At 45.1% G+C, this 25436-nt stretch overlaps 1 protein-coding gene and 1 long non-coding RNA gene across 2 annotated transcripts in view; both read right to left on the reverse strand.

The window, feature by feature from the left end:
* LOC142930937 (uncharacterized) overlaps positions 1–25436 on the reverse strand; it is a 162481-nt gene that overhangs the window by 133348 nt on the left and 3697 nt on the right. The gene's annotated exons all lie outside the window — the stretch shown is intronic.
* LOC142930969 (uncharacterized) lies at positions 15052–18917 on the reverse strand. The gene is made up of 2 exons (XR_012946966.1): positions 18638–18917; positions 15052–17692 (listed from the first exon to the last, which is right to left on the reverse strand). It is a non-coding gene; the product is annotated as an uncharacterized LOC142930969 (long non-coding RNA).

The raw sequence follows: 25436 nt of genomic DNA on the forward strand, positions 1-25436 counted from the left end.
CCGTATTTCCCCTTCCCTCTCCTCGATTTGCGAGGGGGTTTCTTTATCAAAATCGCTTTGCATTGTAGCCATACTTTGTGTGGGATCTGGCCCTGGGCTACGTCCGCATGGCTCGGAGTGTGGTAAACTGTTACTCCCGTATGTGTTCTGTGTACCGACGTCTGGGGGTCCCGCTGGTGCATTCAGCGCCGACTCTTTTTCTCTCACGAGGGCGTGCAGACGCACTACCTCTTCTATTAGGGACAGTTTTTCCTTCCTTTCCCTCTCAAATTTTTCCCCAGTCCATAATCTTTCTCTGTCTGTCTGTGTGAGGAGATACGAGTCTAACCTTGCTATTTCTGCAATTTTTATGTCACGTTTGGCTTTGCTACATTTCATCACATCCTTAAGTAGTTTCCTCCTATGTGCCTTAACATCTTCTCTATGTCTCCCCTCCCATATGTCTTTCTGCTCTGTCTGCTCTCTAGCAGTCCGTCCAGTACGTTTTAACACAAATTCACGATATTGTTTTTCCATAGATTCTATCTCCTCCTCGGAGGGCCACTCTGTATCAGTGTTATGCGTTGGGATGTCACCCTCAGAACGTTGCGGGTCATGTGCCATCTCTATTATGTAGTGTAGTTAATAGACTTAAGAGTGTATCTTAACTCTAGCCTCTCATGTGTGGCGTGAGTTACCCTGGAATTCCCCTCAGAGCGCACATAAAAACATTTGTATCACAGAATATGTTGGTTCAATTTGAGCAAATAATCTTACTCCCACTGTCTTTGTTATACACTGCTACTCTGGTATTTTCTTCAGAGTGCGTTTTTTGTTTGTTTTACACCGTTTACCGTCACAGCGCAATGTTAGTTCACAAAACCTTGATTTGTACAACAGTGATTCGTTCCTTCATTTAAGCATAACCTGTCTGCGAGAGATCCCGGACGAGACCCCAATTTGTTCTGTATGTGGGTGTGTGAAAATTGATGAAAAATAATGAAAATTAAATGAAATTCGAAATTTGCATAATTAATCCAAAATTATGTTAATTCGTGTAATTATGCGTATAACTATGCTAATTAGAGAGGTAATCGTATTAATTATACGAGTGGGTGTGGTTGTGTTAATGATGAAAGCCTTTATGATAATCAGGTCCCGCCTCGTTGACGAGGTGGGGTTATCAATCAGGATAACGCAATCAATCGTGTGCAGTTACGCTAGTGTCAATTCGGCCTCGTTGTCTAACTTTGTATTATTGATCAGCATAATACAATGATTCTCGCTTTAACACTCCCCGAGTCTTCATATTTTAGGTCCCAAGTTCATATCATTCGCTTTAAAGTTTAATGAGTGTGGATTGGTGTGTTTATAGTTTAGGTTCCCGAGTTCATATCGCATCGCAGGAAACAGATCTTACGCAAAAATTTCAGGAAAGAATCACACGACCACTTCTGTATTAATCAATTAATTTTCTATTAAACCTTAACTATAACATGAATGTGAACTCTCAATCTCAGAACTTCAACACGGTATCCACACGGTATCAAGACAGTATCATCAACGACTGTACGATTTCACTTTGAAAACACATGGACCCCGCATTAAGCGATGGTTGTTAGTGAAAGAGAGTTATTAGAACATGCAAATGCTATACTAAACAAAAACCTTAACTTTATAATGAATGATTATATTGAATTGTCCCCGCAGTATCGTACTCATTGATCATAGATCATATGCAACCCTTATCACGTTGTTAGCACACTGGGTCACAGAACAGGTGATTATTCTGTAGAGTACGCGAATACGTGCGGCGATTTCGAACGAAAGGTACTTTAAAGATTATACGGCGGTAAGAAAAACAATAAAAACAGTTATTATTCTTAAAGGCACAAATCTCAACAGATACATCAGCAGATTATCTGACTACATAATGGCTTGGAGTAAGGGCATGCGATGGTGTGCTCCTTTCCCCTGAAGATCTTACCTGATACCAAGTTTTAATTGATTGTGGACCAGATCGCCTGATGAGGATCTGGTGGGACACACCCTTCCCCACAAGAGCGTGGCTCTACGGAAGAAGGTGTCAAAAATCAATTCGTATTGATGGATCTGTTGAATATTCATGCGATTAAGAGTACAGCCCACTAAATAGTAAAGAGGACAACTATGGATATACTTATAACGACGGGTGGTTGTCACTCGGTCTCGATGTGACGCCTTCACAGCCACTGATGGCCGATAGACTTGAGTGTTGGCTTCTGGTTAAGGACCCGTGTATGTTTGAGTGACATGAATTGTTTTGAATAGTCAGTGTTCGGAGTCGATCTTTGTGTAAAACAGACGCCTGCTTGTCGTGTGGTGAGGGGGCGGTGCGCGTCATACGTATAAGTCAATTCGGCGGTCACCGTGTTGAACGGATTCGGATGTCGTCGATACGCTGCTGCAGTTCAGAACGCGGTCGGTAGATGGCGGCCACAGCTCGCTCGCAGCGTGCACGGTGGTTGAGTGTTGACCCGGGTGCGCACTCGGCTGGCGATGCACGGTGTGCACGCAGCCTCGTCGCCAAACAGCGACCCTCACCACCCCGGCGGCAGCAGAGACCTCCGCGTCGGCAGAGGCTGACCCACGCAGGGGCGAGTTGAGCTGTCAAGCGGGTCTTGCCCGCCTGCAGATGAGATTGGGAGCCGCTCCGATGAGTCGAGCCCCCGATGGCCGGCTCCGGTGAGCCGATCGAACTCATCTGAGTTCCGATGAACTGCGGACGAGTCGAGCCGACCCGCTGGTCGCAGCTCACTCCTGAGTCGACCCCCTGGTCGAACTGAGGTTTCCATGCTCAGGATCCTCTTTTTATGCCCAAAAATCCCTTCACTTGGATCCTGCCCACAAGGCGGGGTTTCTTTCGATTTTTGCTGTGTCAGGATTTGTCCGTATGTATCTGCGTCCATATGTGTGTCCGTACGTGTGTCAGTGTGTGTCCTTGTGTGGATCACCCACGGTATATTCCGTTGTCATACTCCTACCATAAAACCCACAAGTAAAACAATCAAATGTTATAAATTGTCTCGAATGCGCCTCCCTGTCTGGGTGCACAACCTGGAGGGAGGGGCGATATTCCCTCCGACTTTCACCGACGCACAAAGAAACGGTTAAGGTTTGTAAAGTTAACATTTATGCCTCACAGTTTCACAGTTATGCTCTGTATGTAACCCAAGTTCTGGGTTACCTTCCAGAGTTGTTTCTCCTACCATGGAGAAACAACCCCCTGAGATTCCGATCAAAACCATCACGTTACCATACATAGCAGGCGTTACCAAAAATATTTCCAAAATTCTAAACAAACACAAGATCCAGGTCCGATTCAGTACAATACACAAAATACGTGATCTAATCCCATCCGTAAAGGATGTCATTTCTGACTTACAGTACCCTGGTGTCTACAAACTGAGTTGCATTTGTGGTGATTGCTATATTGGGGAAACGAAGCAACGTATCTGACCGCATTCACGAGCACAAGTCAGATTTGAAACACGATAGGACAAATTCTTCTGCTGTGGCTGATCATTGCTACCAAAGTACTCTGCAAGACATCTGGATACCACCAAAGATTTGTCCATGAATCCATCCAGATATACAAACATAGTCGTAACTTCAACCAAGAGGATGGTTTAAAATTGAGCATTCATTGCAAGGATGTTATTAATCAAGTAAAACTTTAGCTGCTTTAGAGTTTATATTCATATCCATATCTCCGGTCTTTTACTCCCAGCCTTACACACTACCATCACTAGGAAATTTGACGTGCAATGTTTCAATCGTGCAAATTTGTCCCCCATCCCACTCTCCCCCGCCCCCCGCCGCCCCCCCCCCCCCCATCCGTTGTACATGAGTACCATGGCCAGGAGCTTCAATAATCTCTGTCCCCCAACACTCACCCCCCTCCCTACCCTGCATCCGTCCTCCCTGGCTCCTCCCCCCTTCTTACCATTTATAATCGCTTGTCACAAATAGCTCTCTCTACTCACCATAGTATTTTTTACTGTGGCTGTTCCACCTGATGACGGAAGCTTGTGTTGCCTCCGAAACGTCGTGATTTGATTTAGTTGTTTTCATTGTTTTTTTACTTTTTACCAACGTGACTTTACCGAAGGAACCAGAGTATACTTAACAATATTAAAACATTTAATTCCCACTCACAACCAACATCAGTGATGATAATCTGAATGGGTCCTGGGCCTCTCCTAGGTCAACTCGGCCTCAAATGAGTACCTGGTGCGGTGTGTGTAAACATCGCTACTGTTGAGTCAAAGGCGACCTTCATAAACGCTGTGAAGGCAGGCCATACAGGGGATCGTTGTCGTGTATGTTTTTGTGTGAGTGCGCTTACATGCCCCCTTGTGTGTGAAATTGTTGGGATCCATTATGCGCCTTCTGACAAACAAGCCAGCATCATCGGGAATCAAGGCAAGTTAAGTTAAAACTGATTTTTCTTTCTATTTACCAACATTTATTTGGTATGTTATGTATAATATAGTATTTATTACAGTATAAAATGCAAATGTACAATATTTTTATGAGTTTAACAATGTTTCCCTTTTAAAAACGGTAAAACAATTTATAGCAATGAGTTATGTGCATTTAAATATAATACATTTTTGACGACCGTCTTATAAACCGTTCGACTTATGAACAGGTGATAAGTCGAGGGCTGCCCATATATTTGACAATATTAAAACATTTAATCCCCCTCAACACTTCCCCCACAACAACAGACGAACTTAATAAGAGCGCGTCCGAACCGATGCAATCTCTTGCGGATGGTTGGTGATTGGGATTTGGGGACCTCAATATTTTTTTCTGCACTGTCCATGTCACTCTGTACCATGGCTTTCATTTGTTCAGCATCGTGAGGCTTAGAGTCTGCCTTAACCGTGCTCTCGGACTCCAGGAGAGGGTTAACAGTGTCGTCTGCGTTTATAGGCAGAGGCAATATGGAGCCCATGCTCGTCTCGGCTCCATTTTGGGTCGCCTCATCGACTGCCTCAATTGAAATATGAAATTCCTCAATATCCAGAGGCTTGATGTCCGCATCAATTCTGGTCTCCGACTCTGGGAGGGGGTCAGCAATTGATGCTGTCGAAGACACAGCAGTGTTCACATCTTCCACCTGAATGCTGCATTTTGTGGTGGATGTTGAGCTAGTGGCTGTAGGCATCTCCACATCCAAAATGGTTCCGGCGCTTAATGCAACAGAAGCAGAAGCCAGGAAGGCGTCAGTCCTTGGCTCAATTAAGGGGACTGCAACGGCGGCTGGAGATGGAAGGAAAGTGGCAGTGGACACCTTAGTGGCCAAAATGGGAATTGCCACTCCGGAAGAGCTGCTGCAAAATGATTCGACTGGAATTTGGCCAGGAGAAGTAAGTTGTGGAATTGAGGGAAGGTGGCAAGGTGCTGGAGCCGGGATGAAGAAGTTGTTGGGGTCCGAATCCAGCCAGCATAATTTGTAGGGGTCCATTGTCTTGGAAGGGATGTTGTAGGGGTCCAGAATAGGGAAGGACTTGGTTGCAGGAGCCAGATGGGAGTTGATCTTGCATGCTGGTGCCTGGTGAAGTCCAGGTGGTGGAGCTGGAGCTGCACTCATCCATGGGTGCTTGAGAGCACTTTTCGGAGTTAGACGGTCATTTGGGTTCCAGCTGAAAACAAAGAGACAAGTACCGATGAGAAGATCAGCAAAATATACATACCCAAATTACACATTATAGTGATACAATAAACTTACATCCACTTGATAAAGTATCTAAGGGTTTGCAGGTATGTGAAGATAGGTATGGTAAGTCCACGCTCAAAGTGTGCGTACACAATGTGTTATCGCTAAAGTAAAGTTCTTCCATTCGGGTACGGGCTTTCTGAGCGGTTCATGACAAACAACTTTATTCAGCTGCATGGCTGAGCAGTATAGGAATTCTAGGTATATGCGCGGAATAATATAATAGTACGTGGTGACGTACCCTTATCACAGTTTTTTTTTCTCGCCATGGGATGACTGCAAGCTAATTTTATAGTGAAAATGTGCAAATGTGCATGGTTTTTATTTGTTTATCTCTGTAATGTGTAAACGGTAATTCCTCACTAAATGCATTTTTTCTTAATACAGAACATCTATTAGCGCGTTAAATGAGGATACAGTACTGCATTTGCCCTTTCATTCTTTACCTAGTTTCTTCTGCAGAGAGATGCAAGATAGCTGTACATTGCAAAGGGGATGCATATTCCCTTATGATATAGAAATTTACTGGAATTTTGTTACAGTTGAGGGAAACTCAAAGAGTGGGACACTCACCATAGGATGGAGCTGATGAAGTCCAGGAACAATGGGTCTCTCGTTTTCAGAAACTCCTTGAGCGGGCAACACTGAGGGGTCTCCTGCAGACATTCCTTGGTCAGTTGCCCAAAGAAGTCTGCAGTGGGTACAATCGCAAACGATGTCATGCATTAAAATATTATTCATGTGCACAAGGCTGTGATGTACAATGAAGGCTGTGAAGGACGTGGGGAAACAACCCAACTTTCACGTAATTGTGCAGCCAGACGAGTGATGTTATAACACCTAATCGCATATTAAAAATAAAATTTGCAGTACTCACAGAAATACCGAGGACCGTCTGGTGCAGCGTGCAGCATCTCAAAGGGTGGTGTTCCCACAATCTGAAAATAAACGATACATTTGATCTCATGTCACTGGCAAGTTAAGAGGCGTTTTCTGTACGTACTTACATACATGGTTCGTATCATATTGATTAAATTATTCATTATTGAGTAATCACTTGATTTCACGTAACATGAAGCTGTTTAAAATTGAATTTGTACTCAAAGTCAAATGAGCATTGAGGCAGTGATCATAGCCTGGCTGCAGCCCTGAGTCAGTGGTAAAACTCCATTCATACGTCACAGGTGAATATATCTCTATGACAACTAATGTCGACTTCCATAAAAAAGTAGTACTCATTTTATCGACACTGTAGGGCTGAATAAACCCCAACCAGATTTAAACCCTAACCAGATTTAAACCCACAATCTTTCGCTAATAAATATACAAAATTATAAAATTAATGTTACCTTTGTGATGCCAGCGATCTCCTGACTCTCGCTGCTCATTGACATCAGTCGTTTGCCGACAGATATCTCAGCTAGTATGCACCCGGCAGCCCACATGTCAATTGATGTTCCAAACGGCTGGCCCAGCAAGACTTCGGGAGCGTTGTATCCGGGCGTCCCAAAGAAATCATCGGCTGGAGAAAAATAAAAAATACAATATTGCTTAGGTGGCCTGTAGGAGTCATAGTTTCACTAAAAGAATCCCCAATGTGTTCGCACCCTGTCCTGCATGATATGTGACAGTTTTCAAGTTTCAAGTTTTCATTTATTAGGTATAGCCCTGTGAGCCATGCGGCTCTTAAGTCGGGTGCAACCGCAACAAACAGAATATGACAGGACGTGATTTTACACGGAAGTGGACATTCCCAATGCACGGTTGTGAATTGGAGGTCGTAAGGAGTTGTGAGCATTCCCTTAATACCTCGTGTGGAGCTACCATGCGCAGGCATCACTGCGTGATGCCTGTTCACATCCGCATCGTTCACGCAATTTGCATTAACGACGCTATATAAAACACAAAATTATTCCAGATAACAGGATCTGTAGGAATATTTAGAAATGTGATGATGTGTATAAATGTATATAAAGTGTAACTTACGAAATTCATATTCAAAAAAACTTCCTCCGAAGTCGGCCAATCGGATGGCTGCCGTGTGGTGATCTTTCACCAAGATGTTTTCCTGAAAAAATTAAGAAAACGGACGCATTATTTGTATTGTATTTAACCAAATGAGAGTCCATTAAGATGATTCCTGTCTGTATGGAAGAATGGCGTTCATTTTGTGCACTGTACATCTAACGTTATAAGTGTAAATGAATTATTTCTCGAGTCGGAAGCAGGGGGATCAATAACTCTCGTAAAGATGATCCAATACAACATCTTGTACTGAAGTTGGTCATGAAAACAAAACACTTATAATGGGAAGAATTGACATGGCGACTCTTCTCATCGGCGCGAACGGAGTTGTTCCGCAATTCAGGATGGTAAAAAAAGAAAAACCTGAATAATTACGTACAAGAATGAAAATAGGGTCACGGATAATTGGTGTTTCTGTGGACTCTACAGCTGCCATGGATAATGGGAGTCATAGGTAATATGATCACGGATAAGAGCTCTTCTGTATGAGGCAGCTGTGATGGGAATTCAACTGGCCACCACGTGGCAAAGAGCTACAGGTGCATGAGGCGCATACACTGCTCGATATGTTTAAAAGATCACCGTAAAGGTGCAGGCCTGCAATTATTTGCTCACCCCTCTACTTCCAGAAAGGCCTCCATCATTGAGTAGGTCGAGAGAGCTACTTAAATGGTTTTGGGCTACTCGTATACACAGCCAAATGTCTCAAAAGTGGTCGGAGTACCCACACTTTACGCCACCACTTGTGACTTTGTGATGAACTGTGTTGTACTTATTTATCCTTCTGGGTGTATAGAGGTGGTGGGTGGGTGGGTGGTTGGAGAGTTGGGATTTCAGAACCTGTCCACTGTTGCAATTGCCAAGCCGGGAGATCAAATTTAATCGATTCCCTCTGGGTTTAAAGTCTAGTGTGCTACCCATGACACCATGGCAGCGTCCCTTAGACCTGCTTAATTCCTCTAAAAGAAATGTAATGATAAACCCTTACCAGCTTGAGGTCCCCATGGACTACGCCGTTCTTCTTCAGGAAGGCCAGCACTTCCATCAGGGATCGGGCGTATCTCTTGACGGAGGACAGAGTAAATGCTCCGTTCGAGTTCACCACGTCAAAGAGGCTGCCCGCGCTGACAACGGAAAACGCACAACACACAGAGTGCAGGATGGTTAATTAAACACAGCATCAAGCACAAAGGCACCAGCACATCCACACATGCACGGCAAGTCCTAGAACACTAAAAGTGAGGTAAGACATTCGAGGTGTAACAATGCATGGAATACGTGCTGACTGCAGATAGTTGTTTTCTTTTTTGCAAACTGGTTACGAAATGGTTAATGCATCTGCTTCTTAACAATGCAGTGTAGCATAGCTAAGGATTGAGCACTGATCGAGATGAAGCAGCTGCCAAGCTTGTAGTTTTACACATCCTGTAAGTGTCACGCTTGTAATGGACTTAGTGTTCTTACTTGATGTAGTCCAACACGAGATAATGGTAATCTCCCACGACGAAGTTTTCCTCAAGCCGGATGATGCTTTTGTGTCTCAACATCTTGAGGAAGCCAGCCTCGTTATATACTTCCGCGTCCGTGACGCTGCGTGAAGAAATACAAACACTTCTGAGAATGTCGAAAATAGGATCATCATTAAAATAGAATTCTTCATGTCGAGGTAGGCACACGTGAGTTTGTGTTGCAGGAAAACTTTTCAGTGAAGATTGTGATGCACAATCATGACTTGGTCTCTCACCTTAATGTGGAGTCAATCATCTTGAGGGCCATCTCCTTGTGGTTCCTGTGGTCCCAGCATCTGAACACCTGGCCAAATGTTCCTTCACCCAGTTTTTCCAAAACCGCATAGCGATTGTTGAGGAGATTTGTCGCCATCTGGTCAAGAGGGAGTGGTGCAGAAGAGTGCAAGCAATCAGTACAAGTGGCCGTTTTGACAGTAGTTTCCTAACTCCTCATTACTCTTTAAATTGAAATTAGTTTCAATAAAAAAAAATCCACATGGGGTTAACTCAACCCGGCATGCCCCTTGGGTTCATTAAATAGGTTCGACTTTTTCAGTCGCTCAAACGGTGCTGGACAATTGTTGCACCCAGTCTCTTCAAATGTAAGTAAGTACAGCCCTGCAATTGCTTGCTCATACAGCTTATGGTGAAAGGGCCTCCACGAGAGGGATCTCTATAGAGTAGTCTATCTGCTCTTTCCCCCTAATGAGACGTATTGATAGAGGTGGGAGTCGCCACACTCGACCACATCACACACGACTTGCTGCCAAACTACCACCTGTGGTGTAACATTTTCACTTCTGGGTGAACATTAAATACACCCAAGAGGAGGACATCCGTGGAGATGGAGCAATGAAATCAGCTCGTTTTTAGATACTAGATGGATTGTTGCATCAAAGGACTTGTGGGAGATGGTAAAGGCTTATCAGGCCTTCATCCACCAATGAATTGATCATGTTTGATGATAGCCTTTATTTCCTGCTTGCATACATTCAGCAAGTTCACAACATTTCTCTCCCTTATCTACTCCTCTCATATCGCTAAATAGGTATCTTAAGTTTGGATATTTTGTCAACTCTCTTTTATAGTTATTTCTTGCCTATATATCTCATTCATACTATGTCTCTTGGCTACAACTCCTTACACCTCTAAATCTTATTTGTATCTAGTTTTATCTAATTGTACGACTTAATTTTGTCCGTATCTCATATCATATCCCTACATGTCTTTGTCTTGTTTGTGTCCTAATTTCATCTCTCTGCATCACCTATGTAGGTGTGATACACACGTGATAAAGCTAAATCACAGGCATAGGTATGCAGTACAGACAGGAAAAAGAGCTTCATAGCTCACCGGATTTCTCCAGCATAAATAAAGATTCTGATATCTTTGATTTGAAGCTTTCGTTACTGCAGGAATCCATACTCTCTGGTTCTTTCGGTAAAAGTCATGTAGATAGTAAAAAAAATAATGAAAGAAATCACGACGTTTCGGTCGCAACACAAGCGGCCGTCTTCAGGTGAGAAAAAATATCTGCTGTTGTGGTTTTATATAGGCACGGGGAGGAGGAGTTTGGCTGTAGAGAGGGGGAGGGTTTGTGGTGTGCATGGACGTGTAGGGCTGTAGAAATTAGCAAGTAAATTGACTTGTAGTCATCGGACAACAAGACACACGGGTGGGTGAGTGAAAATCAGAGAAGATGGATTCAGATTGAGCAATCATTGGAAGGATGTGATCAACTACGTTATATTTTAACTGCTATGATTTTCACTCACCCACCCGTGTGTCTTGTTGTCCGATGACTACAAGTCAATTTACTTGCTAATTTCTCCAGCCCCACCCGTCCATGCACACCACAAACCCTCCCCCTCTCCCCTGTGAACCTCTACAGCCAAACTCCTCCTCCCCCCCCCCGTGCCTAACCCCTACAGCCAAACTCCCCCCCCCCCCGTGCCTAACCCCTACAGGCAAACTCCCCCCCCCCCCCCCGTGCCTAACCCCTACAGGCAAACTCCCCCCCCCCCGTGCCTAACCCCTACAGGCAAACCCCCCCCCCCGTGCCTAACCCTACAGCCAAACTCCCCCCCCCCCGTGCCTAACCCTACAGCCAAACTCCCCCCCCCCCCGTGCCTAACCCCTACAGGCAAACTCCCCCCCCCCCGTGCCTAACCCCTACAGGCAAACCCCCCCCCCCGTGCCTAACCCTACAGCCAAACTCCCCCCCCCCCGTGCCTAACCCTACAGCCAAACTCCCCCCCCCCCCGTGCCTAACCCCTACAGGCAAACTCCCCCCCCCCCCCCGTGCCTAACCCTACAGCCAAACTCCCCCCCCCCCCGTGCCTATATAAAACCGCAACAGCAGATAATTATTCTCACCTGAAGACGGCCGCTTGTGTTGCGACCGAAACAGTTCGAAACTAGTAATTTTGGTCTATATAACAGCTTTATGTCTTCCTTAATAAATAAAACAGGTCCCTGCAGGGTGGGCTGGTAGGAACATTGGAATTTTGCGCAATTTTATTACACCCAACAGCACGAGATTTCACTTCGTTAAAGTATTGAAAGGGGACGGACGGACACATTAATCTATTGCAGGCTGGTACACTCAGTTTACAACTTCGTTCCTACCAGTATCAGATAACGTATAGTGTAGTGTGTAGTGTATAGTGTAGTGTATAGTGTAGTGTAGGTAAATTGTAGCATCCAAACTATGAAGAAAAGTGCGCTTGGGTAGGACACGTGGCTAGGAGGGATGTCGATGTTTAAGATGAATCGATGCTTAAAATAAGTCGATGTTTAAGATAAGTCGATGGTTAAGAATAAATCGATGTTTAAGATAAGTCGATGTTTAAGTGGATGTTTAAGATAAGTAAATGTTTAAGATAAGTCGATGTTTAAGATAAGTCGATGTTAAAGATAAGTAAATGTTTAAGATAAGTCGATGTTTAAGTGGATGTTTAAGATAAGATAAGTCGATGTTTAAGATAAGTCGATGTTTAAGTCAATGTTTAAGATAAGTAAATGTTTAAGATAAGTGGATGTTTAAGATAAGTCGATGTTAAAGATAAGTAAATGTTTAAGATAAGTCGATGTTTAAGATAAGTCGATGTTTAAGACAAGTCGATGTATTAGATAAGTCAATGATTAAGATCAGTCGATGTTAAGATAAGTCGATGTTCAAGATAAGTCGATGTTTAAGATAAGTCGATGTTCAAGATAAGTAATTTTTTAAGAAAAGTCGATGTTTAAGATAAATCGATGTTTAAGATAAGTAGATGTTTAAGATAAGTCAATGATTAAGATAAGTCGATGTTTAAGATAAGTAAATGTTTAAGAACAGCACGAGATTTCACTTCGTTAAAGTATTGAAAGGGGACGGACGGACACATGAATCTATTGCAGGCTGGTACACTCAGTTTACAACTTCGTTCCTACCAGTATAAAATAGATTCTTACCTTGCGTTGAGAAAAACAAAAATATCTTGAAGTTTGGAGACGCGATTCTGCTGCTCGCGGCCGTCGTGGGAGCCCAATCGCGTAGAAGTGAAGTCGCCCCGCCCACGTAATGACGCTACGCTGCCCAGCCCCTCCCCCTTCCGGCGTAGCCACGCCCCCTCCAAACTGTGGCCCCGCCCTCCCACGCCACTCTCCCAACACGGCCCCGCCCCTATGTCTCTCCCACTGTCACGGCTTCTGTACATAGACGCCCGCGTTCTGTATAAATATATTTCCCCAACTCTGTACATTTGTAAATATATACACGGAGTGAAACATTTCTGAACATCGATTTTAATGTATTTAATTCAGTGAATGCAGTGTGAACTGAAATATAGCTTTTGTGTTATGGTCGAAACGTGAGAATTTTTATTGTTTTATATATTTTATTATTTTATTGTTTCCCTTCAACGTGACTTTACCGAAAGAGCTAAGATTATGAAATATAGCTATTAATATGTATATCCCTGCTAACAGCGTCAGTTATATTTTAAAAATATGTAATGATAATATAACTTTTTTGCGAATGTTTTTATTATTGTGTTAGAGTTATACCAGCGATAATTGATCGAAATTATATGCGATATGAAGAAGGGCCATTTCGCAGACTATCCGTTTTCCTTTTCAGCGGTGTTAATGGCGAGTGTGTTGAGTTTTGTTTCGTGTTCGTTTTTGTTTGGCTGTTTTTGCTATAATTTCTATTTTCTGCACCGTTGTACATGTACATGTTTTCACTCTATCGCTTTTGTCATGTTGGTGACCCAGGTCTTGCGCTCTTCTCACCTGGTGAGCCTAAACGTCAAACCCAATCAACGAATCGTTCATTCTTTACACATCGATAGACACCCCTGTATCTTGTTCAACTTTTCCATACCTTAATTTTGTAACCTAATTACGATCCAAACTTGATTTGAAGCTTTCGTGACTGCAGGAATGACTCTTTGGTTCTTTCGGTAAAGTCACGTAGAAAGAAAATAAAATAAACAATAGAATGACATTTCGAGTCCTATTCGGCCGTCTGAAATGCTTTCTTTACGATATTAGGAAACCACTGGTGATATGCACTTTTAAATCTAGATTAAAAACTAACTTATAAAAAAATTGTGTTTAGTTTGTCCTTCCCCCGCATCTCCAATTAGCACGGTTGAATGCAGACGGTGCGAAATAAGTTCAACAACAACCTCCATTCGTCACTCCGTGGCGGTGACATCACCACGGTGATTATGCCAGGCGAAGTGCACTTTAAGTGAGGCGACTGGCCGATGCACCACCTGTGCACCCAACTGTGCCCACCTACTATGTTTAGCCACCTGGCGCTTGCTCGGGTTGGTGAGCGTCGCTCCATAGCCCTCCGTTCATGCTGAAGGGCAACTGCCTCCAACTACCCAGTAGCGTCCTTCACAAGCCTCCTCCACAGAGGCCGATCTTGACACCGCTGGTACCAGTCATCGGAAAGCACACTTAGCTCTACATCCTCTTGTACCACATGATTACATCTCTTCTCGAGCCCCTGCCACGTCCATTTGGCCCCCTCTATCTGGCTAAACAAAAGCTATTTAGGCATGCGGTGGCTGTACATGCAGGCTCTATAACCCAGCCAACGCAGCCTTGCCTGCCGGAGCTCACCGATTAACTTTGTCGAGCTCTTTCAAGGATTTGTGAGGTCCTCACACAATCCAGCCTGGCTAAACCCAGGATGGATCGTAGGCATGCCAGCCTGAATGTGTCTTACTGGCGAAGATGTTCCATTGGGGGGGGGGTCCGCTTTTCCGCAAGAATACAGGGCATGACGGTGGCCGTGAATACCCGAGGCTTCATGTGGAGCAACAGACCAGGAAGCTTCCACACAGCTTTACCCAGCCGATGAACAGATGCCACTCGACTGATTCGGAGTGAGACTTTGGTATCAAATCGGAGCTGGTCATAAGCACACTGCCCAGGTATGGAAAACTCTCCACTCTCTCGACAACTGCCCCATCACCAATCGGGAGTTGAGGGGGTGGAGTGTTTGATGGCACAAAATACCCAGCCAGGTGCTTAGTTTTGGTGGGGCTGATGGTAAGTTTATAGCACGCTCCAGGTCTAGCAGCAGCGCTTCCAACTTCTTCTAAGTGAACAGCAATCACTAGATCATCAGCATAATGATTGTGAGCAGTCAGGGACTCCAAAAGCATGAAGAAAAAAGTTCAACATTCATTACCACTCCCCACCTTAAACACCTACACACACAGCGACAAAAGACACGTTTGACAAAGTCCCTCCTGCAGGAGAGAAGGCTTAAAAACGTGAAACCAAATTTATTTTTACATCATTTCTTTGCGGTCTACTTGTCAGCACCACAACATCCATGTGGGAACAAGTCATTAAACTGGTAATGCAGGGGGTGCAGGGTTATCAAAAAAGCTTGCGCTTATGTGTGCACATGTGAGTGCTAACATCTATGTTCATGTGATTCTGTTAGAGTGCATGGGCATTGCACGTGTGAAAACTTATTATTTACACGCGCAGGACATGAGTTTCTCATTATTTGATGGAAAGTATTAAAGCTGGTTTATCACTCATTTTGCTGGTGATGCTCAATGTAGCTAGCTGTAGCTGGTATTATCAGCTGTTAATGATAATGTGAGATGATGTTGGTGACACTGGGTGTGTTTTGGGGTGTTGCCGTTGAGTCTGGGTGTTACTGGCCACACAGGGTACTTGTATCCGTGTGTTGTTAACGTCGCAGTTACAGGAGACCCTGTGTGACTCGAGCAGTTGGTATAAACTACGCGTCTTATTTGTACTCTGGTAGACTTTAGGAGTTGCTGTGAACTGTGTTGTTAGAATTTACTGGCCGAACAGATGTCGCTATCAACTCCCATGTATTGTTAGATACTCCAGTTGACTCGGTGTTGCTGTTAACTGCGTGTTGTTCGAATTCGCCAGTTGATCCTGGATGTTGCTGTTAATTGCGTTTGTTGTTGATGTCGCCTCGTATCAATGGGAGACGTTTGTTGTCCGCCCTGCACCAATGCCAGTTCACTCCCCTCCAGGACTCTCACCGCCTCTCTTTACATCTTCATTTTTTCGGCCACGCCTGCCGGAAGCCTCCCCTGCATCACGGAGAAGTGAGCAACCGCGGGTCGCACTGGGATGAAAAGTGGAACACTCCCGACCCACATGCCGGCCGCTCAATATAGGACCACAGAGCTTGAGCAATTGTTGGCACTGGTTCTGGCTATTTACCCCGCTTGTCTGTGTATTATCATGCCTCCACGCGAAAACTGCATGTGTTACAAATTCTACCACGTTTATAGATGGAATTTTCATGCAAGATGCTAAATACATGCAGAATATTATTATTTTTAAGATGTGGAGGGACACACACACATGGAAATGCAAGCATCAGGATTTGAGGACACAGATAGTGACCAGTGAATAAATTAAGAGAACAGCCGCCATTGAGTGATGTGACCGTAGCAGCTGTGCCAGGCTAGGTGCATTTTGAGATTATGGAACACAAAATCACCCACATGGAGATATGCAGACATGTGCTTGGCACAGAGGCACATGAAAACGAATGGTTCTTCAGAAATATTATCTGGCGGGCTACAAAAAGTTAGCGATGTAATATCACGTGCCACGCGTACATGTTACGTCACATGACTTATTTACGTCATAATGTCAGCTATGTGACAGCTAATCACCATAGTTTGTCTCCAACTCTCATCCCTATCTCTTGCATATCACTTTTCATCTCACTAACCTGTATCTACAGGTTTCCACAGTTGATTCAGGTTTGGTTTGTGCGATTTCACGTATATGCGACTTACCTATTTCTCCACAAAATTCGCTACATGTCTTTTGAACTCACTCTATATGCCACTTTGCGGTCAGATGTGACACAACATTGCATGTGTACGTATATACTACTCCGCAGGACGCTGTCTTGTGCGGTTTTACTTTGTGTGCCCTTTTTTTGGGAACTTATCCACCGCATAAAGTGAGGGAAACCTGTATTTATACCTCGGCAGGCCACTACAAAAGCCTTCACGGGCCAGATGTGCCAGTGGGAGAACCCTGTGTGATGACATGTGCTATAACGCATCGGTGACACACCGACACGCATGGTAACAATGCTACAGGGGGGCACGTGAAGACACAAGCAGACACGAAGTACCACTGACACAAAGCAACACTGTTGACACCGTTGACACTGAGACACACAAAGGCAAGCAGATACATGTGCAGACACAAAGGCATACGTATACACAGGAACACACGTGAAAATGCACGGAACCGTGATCTATGATCTAAAGGAAGACGCAGCATGCGTAGTGACACGGAGGGACATGGGGACATGCGGGGAACTAACCGAGAGAAGGTGGGACATTACAGAGACATGTGCGTACACATTTAGACATGCGGCGACCCACAGGGACACACAAGGACACGTGGGGTAAACATTTAGATATGCAAGGTCCGACGCGGACACAAAAGACACGTGAATGCACGTAGGGCGACGTAGGTGATGGGAGAGGGATCTCCAACCGGCCACTGTGTCCCTGCATGTACGTCATGCCCCGTGCCGATCCTCTGAAGACTGTACGACCACCTTGCCCCCGCCCGCACAACTTATGCTGCACAAACACACAACGGATACACGCAAATGTGTACTCAACATCAAACACACACCACACAATGTGCATTCATGCGCGTGTCTGTGTACCTGTGAAGATGTGGATGTGCACGTATGTAATTGTGAAGATGTGTGTGTACCTGTGAAGATGTGAGCGTCGGTCTCCGTGTACTCGTGGGGGGTGAAGTCATCTGGCACGAGTGGTGGCGCTGGCGATGAGTCCGAGTCCGCACGCTGCCTTTTCCCTCCGACCTCCGTGACCTCGGCTGCCCCCGGTGCCTCTCTACGTGTGGCACCCTGCCCATGGAAAGGGGTAAGGGAGAGGCCGAACGAGAGAGAATGAAGGCAACACAGTGGGAGGGGGTGGGGAGGGGAGAGCGGCAGTGGGGAGGTATTCTGGTTTGTGTCGGATTTTTGTCTTTTCCCCCAATGTTATCCCCACGATGCTACCAGCATCAAGTCACGAGTCACAGGATAGGGTACCGATTCGTTAACCCTCGTCGAGTTATCACCACCGCACCAGGGAAAGAAAAAACAGTTTATTTCATTATTATTTACTCCTTACCTTTCTTATGCGATTCCCTGTGCACTTTTTTTCATGCGGTTGCAATTTATTTTGCTCAGTCGGTGTAAGCCGCCGAGTTCGCGACGGGTTTCTTTTTACATTTTTATTGCTCTATGCCCATGTACCATTCCCATTCCGCTGTGATGCGCACCGATGCCTACTTTATTGATGGCCAAAATTTGCACGCCACGAAGTAATTCGCTCAAACACATGCAGAATGTTCACAAGAATAACGTATCTGAATTCGTATGCAATTTTGTAAGCAATGTCTTACCCCAACACAGGCTGGTGTTCAGATGGAATGGGAAAGGGCAGCAGTGAGTGGGGAGGGGGTGGGTGGGTGGGGACTTAAGGGCACCAGGAGGGGCCGGGTCCCACGAAGCCCAGTCACAAACGCAAGGCCCGGGGGTGCAGGTCCTGCAACAGGTTCCCAGTTCATACTCTTTGGTTCTATTCGGTAAAGTCACGTAGGTAAAAAATAAAATAACAAAAATCACGACGTTTCGGCCACAACACAAGCGGCCGAAACGTCGTGATTTGTTTTATTTTTTACCTACGTGACTTTACCGAATAGAACCAAAGAGTATGGATCCTTGCAGTCACGAAAGCTTTAAATCTAGGTTCCCAGTTCCCCCATTGGCCGTGGAAACAGCGGAGCGCGAGTGAGCGGGGCGCACCTGTTTCTGCTCTCGCACAGTCGATACGGCGACCGGCTCCTCTTGAGGGCGCTCCACCTTCATCTTCTTCTCCGCTGCAGACACGGGGATCCGTCACTCATGGCGCGTGCGTGCAGTAGTGTGCTGGTTAATGCACTGCAAACCCAGTGACCTGATTTCAATTCCCGCTTCCGATCAACAGCAATGGCAAATATTTTATCAAGTCCTGGGCCTCCCCGAGGTCGACGGAGCCTTAAATGAGTACCGGGCACGATGTGTAATCATCAGTGCTGGGGAAACAAAGGCAGCCGAGCCTGGTGTTGACTACCCACCCCTCGTGTAATCCTGGATCTTCAGAGATGCTTGCTAACAGCACTTGCCCCAAGTCTGTTAAAGGTGAAACGATTTTTTTGTCGTGTGTTTGTGAGCAACGCCTCGACTTCTGTACGTGTCTGCATGTGTGTGTGTGTGCACATGCACGTGCAAGTGTTTGCGACTGCTGGATTAGTGCATGTCTCTGTGTTCATGGTGTGTGTGTGCCTTCACCGTGTTTGGCTTTTGCAGGCTGTGCCGAGCTCTTCTTTGGTTTCTCTGGCGCTTTCATCAGTTTCCAGCGACTACAGATCTACAGAGACGGATGAGATAGCACTCAACGGGTTCTCATCACTCACTCAGTCAACTACTTAAACACTCATTCACTTACTCAGCCACTCAGGTACTCGTTCAACAATCCAACCACTCATGCGCTCAACTACACTCTCTCACCTACCCAAGCACTCACTCAACCATTCATTCACCCACTCATCTGCTCAAACATGCACTCAGATAACCACATTAATCACCAAACCACTAAAATTGCTCACTCAGCACCCATCCGCACAAGTGGTTTGTGAAATGGAATGATGGAGATAATGATGATGGAGATGTGAGCAAGATGTTAGCACACAACAATCACGTGTTAACTCAAACACTTTTGAGTTAGGATCCAATTTCTTTTCTTGAAATGGCAGAGATTTCCCGTCACTGGATGGTAGATACTGCAAGCACAAGCACATGAACAGATGCACAAGCGAACTTTTTATTTTCAATCACTTCCTCGAGTCCCCACGTCTTCATGTTTCCAGGATTTGTGCGTCAATAAAGACCGTTTTATCCAAATCTTAAGTGACCCCGTGTCACGTGTGACCCTGTGCTAATATTGTGTCTCTATGCCTCCTATCTGTCTCTCATTTACCATGCCTCCTGTGTGTTCCCCACGTCCCTAAGTCGCTTGTATCGCTGCATTGTCTTGGTGTCCTTGTAATTCCCGTGTCTCAAAGTCCATGTATCTCAATGCCACTCAACTACCCCTGTGCCTCCACATGTCCCTGTCTCCCCATGTCTCACCATGCCAAAGGGGTTGACGAACGTCTGCAGGACACGCGCTGCCTTCATCTGGGACGTGGAGCTCTGAGCAGTGCGAGCCTCGTTCTGCTGCTCTTCGCTGTCCTGCACACCACAGCAGAGCGCAGAGCGCTACAGCACATCGCAGCGCACTACAGCAACATGACAGCAATTTCAGCACAGCTCAGAATGCGACAGCACACAAGAGAACACACAGAACGCCCCAGCACATGATGGCTAACACAGCAAACACAGCACGGTACAGAAAGCTACAGCACACGAGATCACGCACAAAGTGCTTTCGCCAGCGGTGTGGGAGATGAGACATGGGTTGGTTGTGGTCGTGTGAGGATGTTGGGCTCACGTCAAACAGGGTGAGGACCGGGCGCGTGGCAGGCACCGCCCTCCGTGCTCCCTCCACTGCACCACACAAAGACAAAAGTCAAAGATCCTCAATATAGCTTTGAAAATACTTTTAGGGCAAGTGCTGTTAGCGAGCATCTACGAAGGTCAGCACAGAACACGAAGGGGATGGGAGGACCAACACTACACCCAGCCACCTTTGTCTCCCCAGTGTTGATGCTTTACACGCACTGAGTACTCATTTAAGGCTGAATTAATCTAAGGGAGCCCCAGGACCGGTTTAGATATTCGTCACCGGTGTTGGCCATAAGCAGCTATCGAACTTGGGTCGCCAGGTTAATAGTGCAGCACGCTAACCAGCTAAACTACTGCTGTTCGTCGTGACCGGGAATGGAACTTAGGCCATCAGGATTGTGCCACTACACACTACCACTGCACAGCCGCTCTCTAGTGACATACAGACATAAGCTAGCACAGAAGATGCACAGAGATACAGACTGAACAATACACACGTGAACACACACCCACACACAAGCAATAATATACAGGGCCACACACCTGTTGCAACCGCTGACACACAAAACGTACACATGCAGACAGGCAAATAAAGACACGTTAACAGAGATACAGGAATGAATACACACACATATGAATGGAAATGCACGCAATTGAACACAGACATAGACGCAAAGATAGTCACAGAAATAATACGCACATACACGCAGCAGCCAAAGAAGGGTCATTGCTTAAAACATCACCTATTATGTAAGTTTTACTTTTAGGACAATGTTACTGAAAAGTATTTTGTTATTTTGCTTGTGCCCCACTGTAAATGCAGTCAGGACATTACTTTTCGATTTAAAGCTTTCGTGACTGCAATGATTCATCTTCTTTGGTTCTTTCGGTAAAGTCACGTAGAATGAGAATAAAAAAATAAATTGATAAAATAAAATAACACAATAATATTCTCACGACGTTTCGGCCACAACACAAGCGGCCTTCATCAGGTGAAGGGAGCGAGACTGTCTGGTAGGACAGCGCTTGTGTTGTGGCCGAAACGTCGTGAGAATATTATTGTGTTATTTTATTTTATCAATTTATTATTTTATTCTCATTCTACGTGACTTTACCGAAAGAACCAAAGAAGAGGACATTACTTGTTATTTATTTCACTAAATTATGTTTAATTTGTACGCAGAACATGGCAATTATTTGTATGATTACTACTCAAATTATAAGTGTGATATTAAAAAACAGCACGGTATTTTTTCATGTCAATAAAATGAAATTTACTCGTGACAGGCTAGGTGTACACATCACTGGTCACGAATAAAAAATATATAATCCATATCATGAGCTTTGCCGATATAACCAGCACAACTAAGTGTGAGCTACCTTCAGTACCGTGCCTTGTGATTGGCTGCCTGTCGTCCAATGATAAGCCATCGTGAGGACACAAGAGAGGGTTTTCCAATCGCTGTCAAAACACAGAAGAAAATTGATTGAACAATCAGTGCCACACTAGGGTGGGCATACAAATGATACCATTAATGTCACCTTTGAGGGATTGAAACATCTAGATTGTACTGTCAGGGTCAGGCAATGAACCAACAAAATCACACAGGGGTGTCAACCTACACGACAATCGTAACATTATTCACACTCTAAGGACGGACATGAACTGAGCTCCTCATTGTCACGACGGTTTTGGGACGTGGAATTAAAAAAAAGAACCACAAATGAAGAGTTCTGTGCCGGATGAGAAAATGAGATGTCGAGTTTATAATCGCAAGTAAAGATGGCATTTGTGTGATGAGTTTTGGTCTCTGGTCACCTCTGTCCAGGTGATGAATGTTCTCGATGGAGCCTTGATGGGCGTTTCGCTCTGCGGGAACAGCAGCAAAGATTATTAAACAAACGCAACCTTTACTGCAACGAGTCATTATTTTTGCAGTCACTTGTGCCTGGTTGTGACCATCAACTCGCTACATTTGTGAACGTCGTTTAACCACGGGTGGCTGAAACTCCCAAGATCCAAAACCTAGGATCTTAGCCGGGTGGTGTTGGTGGCGAAGTCCTGTAACCCAGCACTATGGAGGCAACAAGGGCAGGTGGATCACACAAATGTTGTTAAACTCCCTTCCCGTTGCTTTTCTGGTGTCATAGCATGGCCTGCTAGAAGGGGGTACAGCAAAGGTTGACTTCATCTATTCGTTCTGTATGGGATCGACTGTTGCCTCCTCGCATGTGTGGGTTTTCTCCAGGAACTCCGGTTCCCTCGCATATGTAAACACTCATTAATTGGTTGATAACACCTTCATATATAGACGACCACAAAGTTTGGGGGGAAATTTGGCACAGGCTCACCGCCTGGTAGCCTTTCCCGCTCGTCTGTGGTTCCTCCTCACGCCTCTGAGTCGTTCTCTCGCTTCGAGTGAGCGAATAATGTGCAGTGTGTCACAAGTTAAAAAATTATTATTGAAACAGTGCCGGATCATTGTGTTTGACCCAGTATTGGCCCCAGGAGCCACCCAGTCACCACCTATATTAAATCCATACTCTTTGGTTCTTTCGGTAAAGTCAGGTAGGTAGAAAAACAATAGATTACGACGTTTCGATGGCAACACAAGCAATCGTCATCAGGTGGGACAACCACACCAACTGCTGAAGACAGCAGTTGGTGTGGTTGTCCCACTGCTGTCTTCAGCAGTTGGTGTGGTTGTCCCACCTGATGACGATTGCTTGTGTTGCGATCGAAACGTCGTGATCTAATATTTTATACCTACGTGACTTTACCGAAAGAACCAAAGAGTATGGATTCCCGCAGTCACGAAAGCTTCAAATCAAGATTATATTAAATGTTTGATTATATTTATTTATGAACATTCTGCCTCTGACCGCTCGCTATCCCTCTCCCCCTATGACTTTCAGTCTCTGTCTCCCACTCTTTTGTCTCTGTTCTCGTTCTCCGACTCTCTTGCCCTATCTATCCTTCATCCGTATCTCAACCGTGGCTGTCCATTATGAACCCCTCGCTGCTCCACCGAGCCGCCTCCGCTTCTGCGCTCACCTTGATGAGCGGGACGAGGCGTGCCTGCTTGACGAGCTGCCACAGCTCATTGGCGTTCTGCCTCAAGAGGGGCGGCACCGGATTGCAGCACGCGAGCACGCCCTGCAGCTCCCTGCGTCGGCAACGACGATGTCAACATGTTAGAGCAGCGACACGCGTCACAACACAACGCCAGAGCAATGCAACATCACGGCAAAACCACGTCACAGCAACAACACAATCTCACAGAAACAGCACAACGTTACAACAAGCCAGCACTCCCTCTCTGTCTTGCTTCAAACAGCAATGGCATGGACTAGGGTGCATATAGCCGTTGATACTGGCAAAAGCATATCCGTTCAAGATGGCGTACATATATCCTATTCATGCTGGTGTACATACGTATATTGTTCATTCTGGCGTACGTGCGTATAGGCAGCTCAGGAAAGTCTATGAATGTATAGCCTAATAAAGTATTAAAGCTTTCGTGACTGCATAAAATTACTCATTGGTTTTTTCGGTAAAGTCACGTATGTAGAAATACAATAAAATTATATTATTTATTGTATTTCTACATACGTGACTTTACCGAAAAAACCAATGAGTATGTATAGCCTGTTCATCCTGGCGTACGTATGTATATTGTGTTCAGGCTGGCATACGTACGTAAAGCCCGTCTTGTCTGGCGTACGTATATATAGCCTGGTCATTATCAGGATCATACTAACCAATGCTATTACCACAATGCAACCTTCATCATCACCATCATACTATCACCATATCCATATCATCACCAGCATCCAGATCACCATCCACATCAAAACATTATGAGTGGCACCACCATCAACACTATCACTACCACTCTCACTACTACCAGCACAATCATCAGCCACCACCACTATTACCAACAACAAGAACAGGCGCCATATGCCAATAAGTGGCGGTGACATCACCACGGCGGTTGTCTCAGGCCAGGTGCACTCCGAAGCCACGTGCAGTGTCGAAGGCTCGTTAACAGGAGCTCACGGAACAGAGCCAGGTGCCATGGGTTGACTGACTGCAATGACTGGGGCAGATGCACCAGCTGTGCACGCGACTGTGCCAACTTGCTGCATTTTAGCCGCCCGGCACTCCGCTCTTTATTGTGAGCATCACTCTTCTGACTTTCGTTGTTGTTGGAGGGCGAATATTACCACCGCTGTCAATACCATCATGGGTATCACTCGCACCACCATCCCAACTGTCCCTGCCACCACCGGCCCCACCACCACCGTGCGCGGCTTACCGAGGCATCTCCTCTGCGATCTTCATGAGCATGTGGTTTGGGAGGACTTATCTGTGACAGCAACAGCACAACACACACCGGTCAGGCCAGGGCACAATGCACATCTCAGCAATAACAATAATCACACAGGTCGTACAGGCCCAACAACGCAACAGCGACAGTAATCGTACAACACAACCATTGACCTACGGCACTGGAATGTGAAGTTTCTACAACTGGTTCAGGATCACGATCAGGTAAATTAAAAAGTGCTGCGTCGTACACCCCAGTGTTTGACTGTGCTATATTATAAACACCCGTGTATCGATATTTCCATTTTAATGTGTTATGGTCGAAACGTCGTGATAATTTTTATTGTTTTATAAATATTTTATTATTTATTGTTTCCCTTCAACGTGACTTTACCGAAAGAGCTAAGAATATGAATTACTGCAGTCACGAAAGTTTTAAATCAAAATTTAGACTGTGTTGTTTTGGTGCGGTCTTGGATCGTTTTTGTTGTTGTTTTGCTGCCTTGCCCTAAAGTGCATTGAGTGTTAAAAAATCTACAGTAATTAATGTAATTATGCAATTTGCACTTATATACTTTATATTCATACATTTGTCGCTACTCTGGACATCTGTGATAAAGAGTTCATAGCTCATCGGATTCCTCCAGTCTAAATAAATATTCTGATAAATCAAGTTAAAAATGTTGAACACTGTGGTGTTGTTCCGTTTGCTGTGTTATTCTACGCTGT

The sequence above is a fragment of the Petromyzon marinus genome, chromosome 46, assembly GCF_048934315.1.
Source record: "Petromyzon marinus isolate PM22_M1 ecotype Great Lakes invasive population chromosome 46, UKy_Petmar_22M1.pri1.0, whole genome shotgun sequence".
NCBI lineage: Eukaryota > Metazoa > Chordata > Hyperoartia > Petromyzontiformes > Petromyzontidae > Petromyzon > Petromyzon marinus.